The 16011-nt window shown below is 33.3% G+C and overlaps 5 long non-coding RNA genes across 7 annotated transcripts in view; 3 read left to right on the forward strand and 2 right to left on the reverse strand.

Moving 5' to 3' along the window:
- Positions 1-40: 40 nt before the first annotated feature.
- Positions 41-4276, reverse strand: LOC122818724 (uncharacterized). The gene is made up of 3 exons (XR_007765075.1): positions 4262-4276; positions 894-1180; positions 41-282 (listed from the first exon to the last, which is right to left on the reverse strand). It is a non-coding gene; the product is annotated as an uncharacterized LOC122818724 (long non-coding RNA).
- Positions 2226-12548, forward strand: LOC127011759 (uncharacterized). Its single transcript, XR_007765077.1, has 4 exons — positions 2226-2370; positions 2465-2526; positions 2586-2724; positions 12511-12548. It is a non-coding gene; the product is annotated as an uncharacterized LOC127011759 (long non-coding RNA).
- LOC127011761 (uncharacterized) lies at positions 6864-10590 on the forward strand. The gene is made up of 2 exons (XR_007765079.1): positions 6864-6907; positions 10489-10590. It is a non-coding gene; the product is annotated as an uncharacterized LOC127011761 (long non-coding RNA).
- Positions 8658-16011, reverse strand: part of LOC108023779 (uncharacterized) — a 39767-nt gene continuing 32413 nt past the window's right edge. For 2 of the 3 annotated variants that reach the window (XR_007765065.1, XR_007765067.1), the window contains one exon: positions 14626-15920. This is a non-coding gene — a long non-coding RNA (uncharacterized LOC108023779). Of the gene's footprint in view, positions 8913-14625; positions 15921-16011 lie in introns of those variants that run through there. The other variant, XR_007765068.1, reaches the window with a different exon arrangement.
- LOC122818723 (uncharacterized) lies at positions 8897-9800 on the forward strand. Its single transcript, XR_007765076.1, has 4 exons — positions 8897-9041; positions 9136-9197; positions 9257-9395; positions 9461-9800. It is a non-coding gene; the product is annotated as an uncharacterized LOC122818723 (long non-coding RNA).

Here is a 16011-nt window from a genome sequence, read left to right on the forward strand (position 1 = left end):
ATTAAAACATTATCTACTATAACACAAACAATGACGACCTTTTGGAAACCTTTGGAAACGAAAGGCACCAAAGCTATAGTATGAAAAATAAATGCTCTTTAATTTCTTATATTTCATTGTTTTTAATTTTTTAGTCGATAAGATGCGAACCGTTGGTGGAAATCTGGTTCTTTTTTTTCAGCAGCTGGCAAAAATCTGTAGTTATGATAGTAGGTTTCGGTTGTGCGCCTGGCGTTGTGGTGTTCTTTTAAAATGTTATTGGATTACCATCCATGGTGGATGCTGGAAAACAAAAATAAATACTGAAATAAAAACTAAAATTTATGAAATTGAATCCAGTTTTATGTATTCCTTTGGAATGCTTCGATAAATTTGTTTTTTGAATGCATTTAGGTGCATTTCTAGGTACATCTTAGTGGTGCATTAAAAAAGAGATTGTTGTAAGTTAAACAAATGAAAATTAAAGTAAACATCAGATTTTAAACATCAGCTTTCAAACATCAGCATTATATACCCTAAGTCTGGAATAGGAGGCGTATCCCGCCGATCCTGCCGTTTACTCGATTGGTCGTAGCACATGATAGTTGACTGGAAAGGACTACTGTGGCTACGTCGGAGGATTCCCCGAACATATTTTTTGGAGCAGCGCAGGGCGTCGACGGCAGAACAACGCACGCAAAAAAAGTTAAAGGGTAATAAGTGAGCGGGACCAGCCATGACAGAAAATGGACACGGTTTTTAAAAATTTGGTGTGTCAAACAGACAAATCTTAGCTATCCGCACAGGTTGCGTAGCGAAAAAGTTATCCATTAAAATGATGAAGGAAAATTTGCTTACAGCAAGTGTCGTCTTTGTGAATTAGGGATCCAACTCTACTAGGAACTACCACCAACCTTTTTAAGTATTTTGGCTGTTAACTAGTGTAATTTTTATCATTTGTAGATTTGTTTAGCAACTAATATTTGAACGCAGGTACTCGTACAAAACTACCTACAGTAGTTTATAAGTGACTTTTTATCAATTGAAACACTGAACTTGCTATGAACTTTAAGACTTTCTATGAATCTTTAATAAATATTTGATATTTTTTTTTAAATTTGTTCGATGTTTACGTTTAATTTAAAACATTAATTTTGAGATTGAATAACATCGATATTTAAAAACTACAATGTTTTTAAACCTTTATTGCAGCGGTCGTCAATAATGGTAAAGCGTAAAACAGAGGTAAAACGTTAAATGTCAGCAGTGATGCCAATTTATCCTTTTTCCGGACAGATCTGCCCTGTTTTTAACGCTTTATCCGGAAAAAATTTTAAATCATCCGCATACCTGAAATCTGTCCTTTTTTAAGATTTTTGTTCCGGAAATCTGTCTTTTTTTAATTTAATATTAATTCTTTTTTTTTCTAAAATAGTTGTTTTTGCTTTCAAATTTAAATTTATTATCAGCTGTAAAATATGAAAGAGGTGGCAACTTCCCGCGGCGGCCTTACCTATATCGACAGTTTGATAAAAAAAAAATGCATCGAAAAATAACTCTATTTACGGTTTACTTACACTATCTGCTTCGGTACTGAACACGCAATTTGTATTATAAAATTAAAATGCCAAAAGAAATGTTTAAGCAAAAGGATTGCTGGGTACTGCAGCCCGATTTTAAAGATTAGATTAGCCGACATAATTCAGACATTAACAAGGCATATTGCAAATGCAGTATTAACTGTAAAATTTACCATATATCAATTGATAATACATTAAGTAGATGTACAAGTACATGTATTCCTTCTTCAGATTTCATAATTATAACTTGCCTGAAAAGTATCGCCAATTAATTGGATCCATGGCTACTTTGAGGACAGCAATAATGACGAAGGAAAAATAATCGAAGATGCCTTAAAACTATTATCTTAATAATAAAAAATAAAATTACTTTAAACAATCCTTTTATTTTTTTTTTTTTTTTTAATATTTTCATGCTATTTTTTCAGTCTGTCTTTTTTTTACGAACAAATATTGGCATCACTGCATGCCAGATGGTAAAAGCTTAGAAGAATGTGAAAAAAGCGGTAGTGCAACAAGAAGAGCCAGATCTTCGGAGATTCCTCTCTTTCTGGGTCTTATAATCTGCTTGCCTCAGGCACATTTTCGGAGATTCCTCTCTTTCTCTGTCTTATAATCTGCTTGCCTTTGGCCAGTCCTTTTGTTTTGCGTCTCTCCAAAAGAGAAAGGGACCTGGTGCATTCTTTATGAGTTATGAAAAGAGAAGCAGCTGCTGTTTAAATTGTGCTCTGCGACACATTTTGATTTATTAATAAAAGTGATATTTAAAAAAATTTATGTCAAGAAAGTGATACCTTAAGTGGAAGACTTTGTGCGTTGATCCACGTTTAAAGAACGTCCCTTATTGATATATTTTGTAAGATTCACAACATAACCAAAAAAAAATTTGCTTCCGTTACCCCTAGGTGTCGTGATGAAATGTTTTGTGCCAATAAAAATCCCGCAGAGTTTTACACAGTTCGAAAAGGTAAATATAAAAGTATACAAGTAAAACACGTTTTTTAACCACATGCCCCTATTTTTCAGATAAGTTAGCCAGACGAATGACAAACATTAAAAACAAATTGACAAAACACAAAACTAGATTTTGGAACAACAACTGTAATTCAACAGATAAATAAAATAATACAATTTAAATAAAATGAAGCAAAATATTAATAAATTGGTATGTATTTTAAATTCAATATTTTATTTGGAAATTCATTGGAAAAATTCAGAATTTCTGAAGTGATTTTACTTGGGAAGTTTCACTTGAAAGAGATTTTACAAGTAAAAACTTTCTTCGGAATTACCGAAATGATTTTACTTGGGAAGAAGTGAAATACGAAGTGACTTCGAAAAAGTTACATTTACATTTTAACTCGTTAAAAAGCGAACATCCCAGCTTTCTATATGGAGCGTCACTTGTTCTTTACTCGTACAAGCTGACACTTTACTCCGGATTCACAAGTAAAACATTTTTTTCGGAACTGATTAGGCTCAAACTAATGCAAGGCAAACTTGCGATGGTATATGCGTGCCAACCGCTGCTCTATTGCTAAGTAACAATGCTGACTTATCTAAACAAATCCCAGTAATTAGTGTCTCTCAGTGTCTCATGGGAACTTTTTTCGGAACTGAAGGGCATGTTCAGAAGTCACTCAAACAGGTATCATTTACTGAATAAAAATACTGTAAAACTGCAATTGAAGTCTTACTTTCCGCAAATGCAGAGGTATTCTAATTTCATATATTTGTTTCCAGAACGCGTATTTCTTATGGACATATACGATGCTAAAGCGGAATTTGGTCGCTATAGCAGAAACTCCTTCTGTCGATATAAGTCCGCCATTCGAACATATTTGATTATATATGTAGCTCGGTGCAATGTTGGAGATATACCTAAATACTTTTAAACAGTATGTACCAAGGTACTTTTAAATATTAATAGCTTCGTCCCAGGCAGATTATTCCACCACCCACCATCCGTTGAACGATCGGTTTATAGGTTTTTGCCGCTTCGAAAATATCCCATTTTGTTCCCCAACCAAATTTGACAGACTCTTTTATGCGATAGTTAGGCGATGTTTTTTCGGTACAACTCTGAATTATTTTTTTAACAGTGAAAATTAAAACATTATCTACTATAACACAAACAATGACGACGGGAAACATTTGAAAACGAAAGGCCCCAAAGCTATAGTATGAAAAATAAATGAGGTCCGATCTTGATTGTTGTAAGTTAAACAAATGAAAATAAAAGTAAACATCAGCTTTTAAACATCAGCATTATATACTGTAAGTCTGGAACAGGCAAATCTTATCTAGACGCACAAGTTGCATAGCGAAAAAGTTATCCATGAAAATGATGAAGGAAAATTTGCTTACAGCAAGTGTCGTCTTTGTGAATTAGGGATCCAACTCTACTAGGAACTACCACCAACCTTTTTAAGTATTTTGTCTGTTAACAGTGTAATTTTTATAGATTTGTTTAGCAACTAATATTTGAACGCAGGTTCTCGTACAAAACTACCTACAGTAGTTTATAAGTGACTTTTTATCAATTGAAACACTGAACTTGCTATGAACTTAAAGACTTTCTATGAATCTTTAATAAATATTTGTTATTTTGTTTTAAATTTGTTCGATGTTTACGTTTAATTTAAAACAATAATTTTGAGATTGAATAACATCGATATTTAAAAACTACAATGCTTTTAAACCTTTATTGCAGCGGTCGGCAATAATGGTAAAGCGTAAAACAGAGGTAAAACGTAACATGTCAGCAGTGATGCCAATTTGTCCTTTTTGCGGACAGATCTGCCCTGTTTTTAACGCTTTATCCGGAAAAAATTTAAAATCATCCGCATACCTGAAATCTGTCCTTTTTTAAGATTTTTGTTCCGGAAATCTGTCTTTTCTTAATTTAATATTAATTCTTTTTTTTCTAAAATAGTTGCTTTAGCTTTCCAATTTAAATTTATTATCAGCTGTAAAATATGAAAGAGGTGGCAACTTCCCGCGGCGGCCTTACCTATACCGACAGTTTGATAAAAAAAAATGCATCGAAAAACAACTCTATTTACGGTTTACTTACACTATCTGCTTCGGTACTGAACACGCAATTTGTATTATAAAATTAAAATGCCAAAAGAAATGTTTAAGCAAAAGGATTGCTGGGTACTGCAGCCCGATTTTAAAGATTAGATTAGCCGACATAATTCAGACATTAACAAGGCATATTGCAAATGCAGTATTAACTGTAAAATTTACCATATATAAATTGATAATACATTAAGTAGATGTACAAGTACATGTATTCCTTCTTCAGATTTCATAATTATAACTTGCCTGAAAAGTATCGCCAATTAATTGGATCCATGGCTACTTTGAGGACAGCAATAATGACGAAGGAAAAATAATCGAAGATGCCTTAAAACTATTATCTTAATAATAAAAAATAAAATTACTTTAAACAATCCTTTTATTTTTTTTTTTTTTTAATATTTTCATGCTATTTTTTCAGTCTGTCTTTTTTTTACGAACAAATATTGGCATCACTGCATGCCAGATGGTAAAAGCTTAGAAGAGTGTGAAAAAAGCGGTAGTGCAACAAGGACAGCCAGATCTTCGGAGATTCCTCTCTTTTTGGGTCTTATAATCTGCTTGCCTCAGGCAGATCTTCGGAGATTCCTCTCTTTCTCTGTCTTATAATCTGCTTGCCTTTGGCCAGTCCTTTTGTTTTGCGCCTCTCCAAAAGAGAAAGGAACCTGGTGCATTCTTTATGAGTTATGAAAAGAGAAGCAGCTGCTGTTTAAATTGTGCTCTGCGACACATTTTGATTTATTAATAAAAGTGATATTTAAAAAAATTATGTCAAGAAAGTGATACCTTAAGTGCAAGACTTTGTGCGTTGATCCACGTTTAAGGAACGTCCCTTTCTGATATTTTTTATAAGATTGACAACGTAACACAAAAAAAAATTTCTTCCGTTACCCCTAGGTGTCGTGATGAAATGTTTTGTGCCAATAAAAATCCCGCAGAGTTTTACACAGTTCGAAAAGGTAAATATAAAAGTATACAAGTAAAACACGTTTTTTAACCACACGCCCCTATTTTTCAGATAAGTTAGCCAGGGATTCCGGTGACCCGAACAAATGTTTACGAAAGACGATGACAAACATTAAAAACAAATTGACAAAACACAAAACTAGATTTTGGAACAACAACTGTAATTCAACAGATAAATAAAATAATACAATTTAAATAAAATGAAGCAAAATATTAATAAATTTGTATGTATTTTAAATTCAATATTTTATTTGAAAATTCATTGGAAAAATTCAGAATTTCTGAAGTGATTTTACTTGGGAAGTTTCACTTGAAAGAGATGTTACAAGTAAAAACTTTCTGAACAAATTCGAAATTACCGAAATGATTTTACTTGGGAAGAAGTGAAATACGAAGTGACTTCGAAAAAGTTACATTTGCATTTTAACTCGTTAAAAAGCGAACATCCCAGCTTTCTATATGGAGCGTCACTTGTTCTTTACTCGTACAAGCTGACACTTTACTCCGGATTCACAAGTGAAACATTTTTTTCGGAACTGATTAGGCTCAAACTAATGCAAGGCAAACTTGCGATGGTATGTGCGTGCCAACCGCTGCTCTATTGCTAAGTACTAATGCTGACTTATCTAAACAAATCCCAGTAATTAGTGTCTCTCTGTGTCTCATGGGAACTTTTTTCGGAACTGAAGGGCATGTTCAGAAATCACTCAAACAGGTATCATTTACTGAATAAAAATACTGTAAAACTGCTTACAGTATCTTACTTTCCGCAAATGCAGAGGTATTCTAATTTCATATATTTGTTTCCAGAACGCGTATTTCTTATGGACGTATACGATGCTAAAGCGGAATTTGGTCGCTATAGCAGACCAAGGTACTTAAATATTAACTTAATTACTTAAATATTAATAGCTTCGTCCCAGGCAGATTATTCCACCACCCACCATCCGTTGAACGATCGGTTGATAGGTTTTTGCCGCTTCGAAAATATCCCATTTTGTTACCCAACCAAATTTGACAGACTCTTTTATGCGATAGTTAGGCGATGTTTTTTCGGTACAACTCTGAATTATTTTTTTAACAGTGAAAATTAAAACATTATCTACTATAACACAAACAATGACGACGGGAAACATTTGAAAACGAAAGGCCCCAAAGCTATAGTATGAAAAATAAATGCTCTTTAATTTCTTATATTTCATTGTTTTTAATTTTTTAGTCGATAAGATGCGAACCGTCGGTGGAAATCTGGTTCTTTTTTTTCAGCAGCTGGCAAAAATCTGTAGTTATGATAGTAGGTTTCGGTTGTGCGCCTGGCGTTGTGGTGTTCTTATAAAATGTTATTGGATTACCATCCATGGTGGATGCTGGAAAACAAAAATAAATACTGAAATAAAAACTAAAATTTATGAAATTGAATCCAGTTTTATGTATTCCTTTAAAATGCTTCTATAAATTTGTTTTTTGAATGTATTTAGGTGCATTTCTAAGTACATCTTAGTGGTGCATTAAAAAAGAGATTGTTGTAAGTTAAACAAATGAAAATTAAAGTAAACATCAGATTTTAAACATCAGATTTTAAACATCAGCTTTCAAACATCAGCATTATATACCCTAAGTCTGGAATAGGAGGCGTATCCCGCCGATCCTGCCGTTTACTCGATTGGTCGTAGCACATGATAGTTGACTGGAAAGGACTACTGTGGCTACGTCGGAGGATTCCCCGAACATATTTTCTGGAGCAGCGCAGGGCGTCGACGGCAGAACAACGCACGCAAAAAAGTTAAAGGGTAATAAGTGAGCGGGACCAGCCATGACAGAAAATGGACACGGTTTTTAAAAATTTGGTGTGTCAAACAGACAAATCTTAGCTAAACGCACAGGTTGCGTAGCGAAAAAGTTATCCATGAAAATGATGAAGGAAAAGTTGCTTACGGCAAATGTCGTCTTTGTGAATTAGGGATCCAACTCTACTAGAAACTACCACCAACCTTTTTAAGTATTTTGGCTGCTAACTAGTGTAATTTTTATCATTTGTAGATTTGTTTAGCAACTAATATTTGAACGCAGGTACTCGTACAAAACTACCTACAGTAGTTTATAAGTGACTTTTTATCAATTGAAACACTGAACTTGCTATGAACTTTAAGACTTTCTATGAATCTTTAATAAATATTTGTTATTTTGTTTTAAATTTGTTCGATGTTTACGTTTAATTTAAAACATTAATTTTGAGATTGAATAACATCGATATTTAAAAACTACAATGTTTTTAAACCTTTATTGCAGCGGTCGGCAATAATGGTAAAGCGTAAAACAGAGGTAAAACGTAACATGTCAGCAGTTATGCCAATTTGTCCTTTTTCCGGACAGATCTGCCCTGTTTTTAACGCTTTATCCGGAAAAAATTTTAAATCATCCGCATACCTGAAATCTGTCCTTTTTTAAGATTTTTGTTCCGGAAATCTGCCTTTTTTTAATTTAATATTAATTCTTTTTTTTTCTAAAATAGTTGTTTTTGCTTTCAAATTTAAATTTATTATCAGTTGTAAAATATGAAAGAGGTGGCAACTTCCCGCGGCGGCCTTAGCTATATCGACAGTTTGGTAAAAAAAAATGCATCGAAAAACAACTCTACTTACGGTTTACTTACACTATCTGTTTCGGTACTGAACACGCAATTTGTATTATAAAATTAAAATGCCAAAAGAAATGTTTAAGCAAAAGGATTGCTGGGTACTGCAGCCCGATTTTAAAGGCATATTGCAAATGCAGTATTAACTGTAAAAGTGACCATATATAAATTGATAATACATTAAGTAGATGTACAAGTACATGTATTCTTTCTTCAGATTTCATAATTATAACTTGCCTGATAAGTATCGCCAATTAATTGGATCCATGGCTACTTTGAGGACAGCAATAATGACGAAGGAAAAATAATCGAAGATGCCTTAAAACTATTATCTTAATAATAAAAAATAAAATTACTTTAAACAATCCTTTTATTTTTTTTTTTTTTTTTAATATTTTCATGCTATTCTTTCAGTCTGTCTATTTTTTACGAACAAATATTGGCATCACTGCATGCCAGATGGTAAAAGCTTAGAAGAATGTGAAAAAAGCGGTAGTGCAACAAGAAGAGCCAGATCTTCGGAGATTCCTCTCTTTCTGGGTCTTATAATCTGCTTGCCTCAGGCACATTTTCGGAGATTCCTCTCTTTCTCTGTCTTATAATCTGCTTGCCTTTGGCCAGTCCTTTTGTTTTGCGTCTCTCCAAAAGAGAAAGGGACCTGGTGCATTCTTTATGAGTTATGAAAAGAGAAGCAGCTGCTGTTTAAATTGTGCTCTGCGACACATTTTGATTTATTAATAAAAGTGATATTTAAAAAAATTTATGTCAAGAAAGTGATACCTTAAGTGGAAGACTTTGTGCGTTGATCCACGTTTAAAGAACGTCCCTTATTGATATATTTTGTAAGATTCACAACATAACCAAAAAAAAATTTGCTTCCGTTACCCCTAGGTGTCGTGATGAAATGTTTTGTGCCAATAAAAATCCCGCAGAGTTTTACACAGTTCGAAAAGGTAAATATAAAAGTATACAAGTAAAACACGTTTTTTAACCACATGCCCCTATTTTTCAGATAAGTTAGCCAGACGAATGACAAACATTAAAAACAAATTGACAAAACAGAAAACTAGATTTTGGAACAACAACTGTAATTCAACAGATAAATAAAATAATACAATTTAAATAAAATGAAGCAAAATATTAATAAATTGGTATGTATTTTAAATTCAATATTTTATTTGAAAATTCATTTATTCATTTTATTCATTTAATTCAGAATTTCTGAAGTGATTTTACTTGGGAAGTTTCACTTGAAAGAGATGTTACAAGTAAAAACTTTCTGAAAAAATTCGGAATTACCGAAATGATTTTACTTGGGAAGAAGTGAAATACGAAGTGACTTCGAAAAAGTTACATTTGCATTTTAACTCGTTAAAAAGCGAACATCCCAGCTTTCTTTATGGAGCGTCACATATTCTTTACTCGTACAAGCTGACACTTTACTCCGGATTCACAAGTGAAACATTTTTGTCGGAACTGATTAGGCTCAAACTAATGCAAGGCAAATTTGCGATGGTATGCGCGTGTCAACCGCTGCTCTATTGCTAAGTACTAATGCCCAGTAATTAGTGTCTCTCAGTGTCTCATGGGAACTTTTTTCGGAACTGAAGGGCATGTTCAGAAATCACTCAAACAGGTATCATTTACTGAATAAAAATACTGTAAAACTGCAATTGAAGTCTTACTTCCGGCAAATGCAGAGGTATTCTAATTTCATATATTTGTTTCCAGAACGCATATTTCTTATGGACGTATACGAAGCTAAATATTTGATTATATATGTAGCTCGGTGCAATGTTGGAGATATACCTAAATACTTTTAAACAGTATGTACCAAGGTACTTTTAAATATTAATAGCTTCGTCCCAGGCAGATTATTCCACCACCCACCATCCGTTGAACGATCGGTTTATAGGTTTTTGCCGCTTCGAAAATATCCCATTTTGTTCCCCAACCAAATTTGACAGACTCTTTTATGCGATAGTTAGGCGATGTTTTTTCGGTACAACTCTGAATAATTTTTTTAACAGTGAAAATTTAAACATTATCTACTATAACACAAACAATGACGACGGGAAACATTGGAAAACGAAAGGCCCCAAAGCTATAGTATGAAAAATAAATGCTCTTTAATTTCTTATATTTCATTGTTTTTAATTTTTTAGTCGATAAGATGCGAACCGTCGGTGGAAATCTGGTTCTTTTTTTTCAGCAGCTGGCAAAAATCTGTAGCTATGATAGTAGGTTTCGGTTGTGCGCCTGGCGTTGTGGTGTTCTTTTAAAATGTTATTGGATGGTAGATGGTGGAAAACTACTGAAATAAAAATTAAAATTTATGAAATTGAATCCAGTTTTATGTATTCCTTTGGAATGCTTCTATAAATTTGTTTTCTGAATGTATTTAGGTGCATTTCTTAGTGGTGCATCAAAAAAGAGTGCACCCAAAATGTGTTTTGGTTGTTGCTTGAAGGTGCAAAAAAAACAACTGCACCCAGAAGGTGTTTAGGCCAGGCCGCTTATGGATTTTATAAACAATTTCAATCTCTTCATTCGCCTTTCTCTCTAAGGTCCGAGGTCCGATCTTGATTGTTGTAAGTTAAACAAATGAAAATTAAAGTAAACATCAGCTGTTAAACATCAGCATTATATACCCTAAGTCTGGAACAGGCAAATCTTATCTAGACGCACAAGTTGAAGGAAAATTTGCTTACAGCAAGTGTCGTCTTTGTGAATTAGGGATCCAACTCTACTAGGAACTACCACTAACCTTTTTAAGTATTTTGGCTGTTAACTAGTGTAATTTTTATCATTTGTAGATTTGTTTAGCAACTAATATTTGAACGCAGGTACTCGTACAAAACTACCTACAGTAGTGGCTTTTTATCAATTGAAACACTGAACTTGCTTTGAACTTTAAGACTTTCTATGAATCTTTAATAAATATTTGTTATTTTGTTTTAAATTTGTTCGATGTTTATGTTTAATTTAAAAGATTAATTTTGAGATTGAATAACATCGATATTTAAAAACTACAATGTTTTTAAACCTTTATTACAGCGCTCGGCAATAATGGTAAAGCGTAAAACAGAGGTAAAACGTAACATGTCAGCAGTGATGCCAATTTGTCCTTTTTCCGGACAGATCTTCCCTGTTTTTAACGCTTTATCCGGAAAAAAATTAAAATCATACGCATACCTGAAATCTGTCCTTTTTTAAGATTTTTGTTCCGGAAATCTGCCTTTTTTTAATTTAATATTAATTCTATTTTTTCTAAAATTGTTGCTTTTGCTTTCCAATTTAAATTTATTATCAGCTGTAAAATATAAAAGAGGTGGCAACTTCCCGCGGCGGCGATACCTATATCGACAGTTTGGTGAAAAAAATGCATCGAAAAACAACTCTACTTACGGTTTACTTACACTATCTGTTTCGGTACTGAACACGCAATTTGTATTATAAAATTAAAATGCCAAAAGAAATGTTTAAGCAAAAGGATTGCTGGGTACTGCAGCCCGATTATAAAGGCATATTGCAAATGCAGTATTAACTGTAAAAGTGACCATATATAAATTGATAATACATTAAGTAGATGTACATGTATTCTTTCTTCAGATTTCATAATTATAACTTGCCTGATCAGTATCGCCAATTAATTGGATCCATGGCTACTTTGAGGACAGCAATAATGACGAAGGAAAAATAATCGAAGATGCCTTAAAACTATTATCTTAATAATAAAAAATAAAATTACTTTAAACAATCCTTTTATTTTTTTTTTTTTAATATTTTCATGCTATTTTTTCAGTCTGTCTTTTTTTTACGAACAAATATTGGCATCACTGCATGCCAGATGGTAAAAGCTTAGAAGAATGTGAAAAAAGCGGTAGTGCAACAAGGAGATTCCTCTCTTTCTGGGTCTTATAATCTGCTTGCTTCAGGCACATTTTCGGAGATTCCTCTCTTTCTCTGTCTTATAATCTGCTTGCCTTTGGCCAGTCCTTTTGTTTTGCGCCTCTCCAAAAGAGAAAGGGACCTGGTGCATTCTTTATGAGTTATGAAAAGAGAAGCAGCTGCTGTTTAAATTGTGCTCTGCGACACATTTTGATTTATTAATAAAAGTGATATTTAAAAAAAATTATGTCAAGAAAGTGATACCTTAAGTGCAAGACTTTGTGCGTTGATCCACGTTTAAAGAACGTCCCTTATTGATAGTTTTTGTAAGATTCACAACATAACCAAAAAAAAATTTGCTTCCGATACCCCTAGGTGTCGTGATGAAATGTTTTGTGCCAATAAAAATCCCGCAGAGTTTTACACAGTTTGAAAAGGTAAATATAAAAGTATACAAGTAAAACGCGTTTTTTAACCACATGCCCCTATTTTTCAGATAAGTTGGCCAGGGATTCCGGTGACCCGAACAAATGTTTACGAAAGACGATGACAAACATTAAAAACAAATTGGCAAATCACAAAACTAGAATAAAATGAAGCAAAATATTAATAAATTTGTATGTATTTTAAATTCAATATTTTATTTGAAAATTCATTGGAAAAGTTCAGAATTTCTGAAGTGATTTCACTTGGGAAGTTTCACTTGAAAGAGATTTTACAAGTAAAAACTTTCTGAAAAAATTCGGAATTACCGAAATGATTTTACTTGGGAAGAAGTGAAATACAAGTGACTTCGAAAAAGTTACATTTGCATTTTAACTCGTTAAAAAGCGAACATCCCAGCTTTCTATATGGAGCGTCACTTGTTCTTTACTCGTACAAGCTGACACTTTACTCCGTATTCACAAGTGAAACATTTTTTTCGGAACTGATTAGGCTCAAACTAATGCAAGGCAAACTTGCGATGGTATGTGCGTGCCAACCGCTGCTCTATTGCTAAGTACTAGTGCTGACTTATCTAAACAAATCCCAGTAATTAGTGTCTCTCAGTGTCTTATGGGAACATTTTTCGGAACTGAAGGGCATGTTCAGAAATCACTCAAACAGGTATCATTTACTGAATAAAAATACTGTAAAACTGCAATTGAAGTCTTACTTTCCGCAAATGCAGAGGTATTCTAATTTCATATATTTGTTTCCAGAACGCGTATTTCTTATGAACGTATACGATGCTAAAGCGGAATTTGGTCGCTATAGCAGACCAAGGTACTTAAATATTAACTTAATTACTTAAATATTAATAGCTTCGTCCCAGGCAGATTATTCCACCACCCACCATCCGTTGAACGATCGGTTTATAGGTTTTTGCCGCTTCGAAAATATCCCATTTTGTTCCCAAACCAAATTTGACAGACTCTTTTATGCGATAGTTAGGCGATGTTTTTTCGGTACAACTCTGAATTATTTTTTTAGCAGTGAAAATTTAAACATTATCTACTATAACACAAACAATGACGACGGGAAACATTGGAAAACGAAAGGCCCCAAAGCTATAGTATGAAAAATAAATGCTCTTTAATTTCTTATATTTCATTGTTTTTAATTTTTTAGTCGATAAGATGCGAACCGTCGGTGGAAATTTGATTCTTTTTTTTCAACAGCTGGCAAAAATCTGTAGTTATGATAGTAGGTTTCGGTTGTGCGCCTGGCGTTGTGGTGTTCTTTTAATATGTTGTTGGATTACCAATGGTGGAAAACAAAAATAAATACTGAAATAAAAACTAAAATTTATGAAATTGAATCCAGTTTTATGTATTCCTTTGGAATGCTTCGATAAATTTGTTTTTTGAATGTATTTAGGTGCATTTCTAGGTACATCTTAGTGGTGCATTAAAAAAGAGATTGTTGTAAGTTAAACAAATGAAAATTAAAGTAAACATCAGATTTTAAACATCAGATTTTAAACATCAGATTTTAAACATCAGCTTTCAAACATCAGCATTATATACCCTAAGTCTGGAATAGGAGGCGTATCCCGCCGATCCTGCCGTTTACTCGATTGGTCGTAGCACATGATAGTTGACTGGAAAGGACTACTGTGGCTACGTCGGAGGATTCCCCGAACATATTTTCTGGAGCAGCGCAGGGCGTCGACGGCAGAACAACGCACGCAAAAAAGTTAAAGGGTAATAAGTGAGCGGGACCAGCCATGACAGAAAATGGACACGGTTTTTAAAAATTTAGTATGTCAAACAGGCAAATCTTAGCTAGACGCGCAAGTTGCGTAGCGAAAAAGTTATCCATGAAAATGATGAAGGAAAATTTGCTTACAGCAAGTGTCGTCTTTGTGATTTAGGGATACAACTCTACTAGGAACTACCACCAACCTTTTTAAGTATTTTGTCTGCTAACTAGTGTTATTTTTATCTTTTGTAGATTTGTTTAGCAACTAATATTTGAACGCAGGTACTCGTACAAAACTACCTACAGTAATTTGTAAGTGGCTTTTTATCAATTGAAACACTGAACTTGCTTTGAACTTTAAGACTTTCTATGAATCTTTAATAAATATTTGTTATTTTGTTTTAAATTTGTTCGATGTTTATGTTTAATTTAAAAGATTAATTTTGAGATTGAATAACATCGATATTTAAAAACTACAATGTTTTTAAACCTTTATTACAGCGGTCGGCAATAATGGTAAAGCGTAAAACAGAGGTAAAACGTTACATGTCAGCAGTGATGCCAATTTGTCCTTTTTCCGGACAGATCTTCCCCGTTTTTAACGCTTTATCCGGAAAAAAATTAAAATCATACTCATACCTGAAATCTGTCCTTTTTTAAGATTTTTGTTCCGGAAATCTGCCTTTTTTTAATTTAATATTAATTCTATTTTTTCTAAAATTGTTGCTTTTGCTTTCCAATTTAAATTTATTATCAGCTGTAAAATATAAAAGAGGTGGCCACTTCCCGCGGCGGCGATACCTATATCGACAGTTTGGTGAAAAAAATGCATCGAAAAACAACTCTATTTACGGTTTACTTACACTATCTGTTTCGGTACTGAACACGCAATTTGTATTATAAAATTAAAATGCCAAAAGAAATGTTTAAGCAAAAGGATTGCTGGGTACTGCAGCCCGATTATAAAGGCATATTGCAAATGCAGTATTAACTGTAAAAGTGACCATATATAAATTGATAATACATTAAGTAGATGTACAAGTACATGTATTCTTTCTTCAGATTTCATAATTATAACTTGCCTGATCAGTATCGCCAATTAATTGGATCCATGGCTACTTTGAGGACAGCAATAATGACGAAGGAAAAATAATCGAAGATGCCTTAAAACTATTATCTTCATAATAAAAAATAAAATAATTGGATTCATGGCTACTTTGAGGACAGCAATAGTGACGAAGGAAAAATAATCGAAGATGCCTTAAAACTATTATCTTCATAATAAAAAATAAAATTACTTTAAAAACCTTTCATTTTTTTTTTTATATTTTCATGCTATTTTTTCAGTCTGTCTTTTTTTTACGAACAAATATTGGCATCACTGCATGCCAGATGGTAAAAGCTTAGAAGAATGTGAAAAAAGCGGTAGTGCAACAAGGAGAGCCAGATCTTCGGAGATTCCTCTCTTTCTGGGTCTTATAATCTGCTTGCCTCAGGCACATTTTCGGAGATTCCTCTCTTTCTCTGTCTTATAATCTGCTTGCCTTTGGCCAGTCCTTTTGTTTTGCGTCTCTCCAAAAGAGAAAGGGACCTGGTGCATTCTTTATGAGTTATGAAAAGAGAAGCAGCTGCTGTTTAAATTGTGCTCTGCGATACATTTTGATTTATTAATAAAAGTGATATTTAAAAAAA

Source organism: Drosophila biarmipes, unplaced genomic scaffold (genome assembly GCF_025231255.1).
Source record: "Drosophila biarmipes strain raj3 unplaced genomic scaffold, RU_DBia_V1.1 ptg000008l, whole genome shotgun sequence".
NCBI classification, from domain to species: Eukaryota; Metazoa; Arthropoda; class Insecta; order Diptera; family Drosophilidae; genus Drosophila; species Drosophila biarmipes.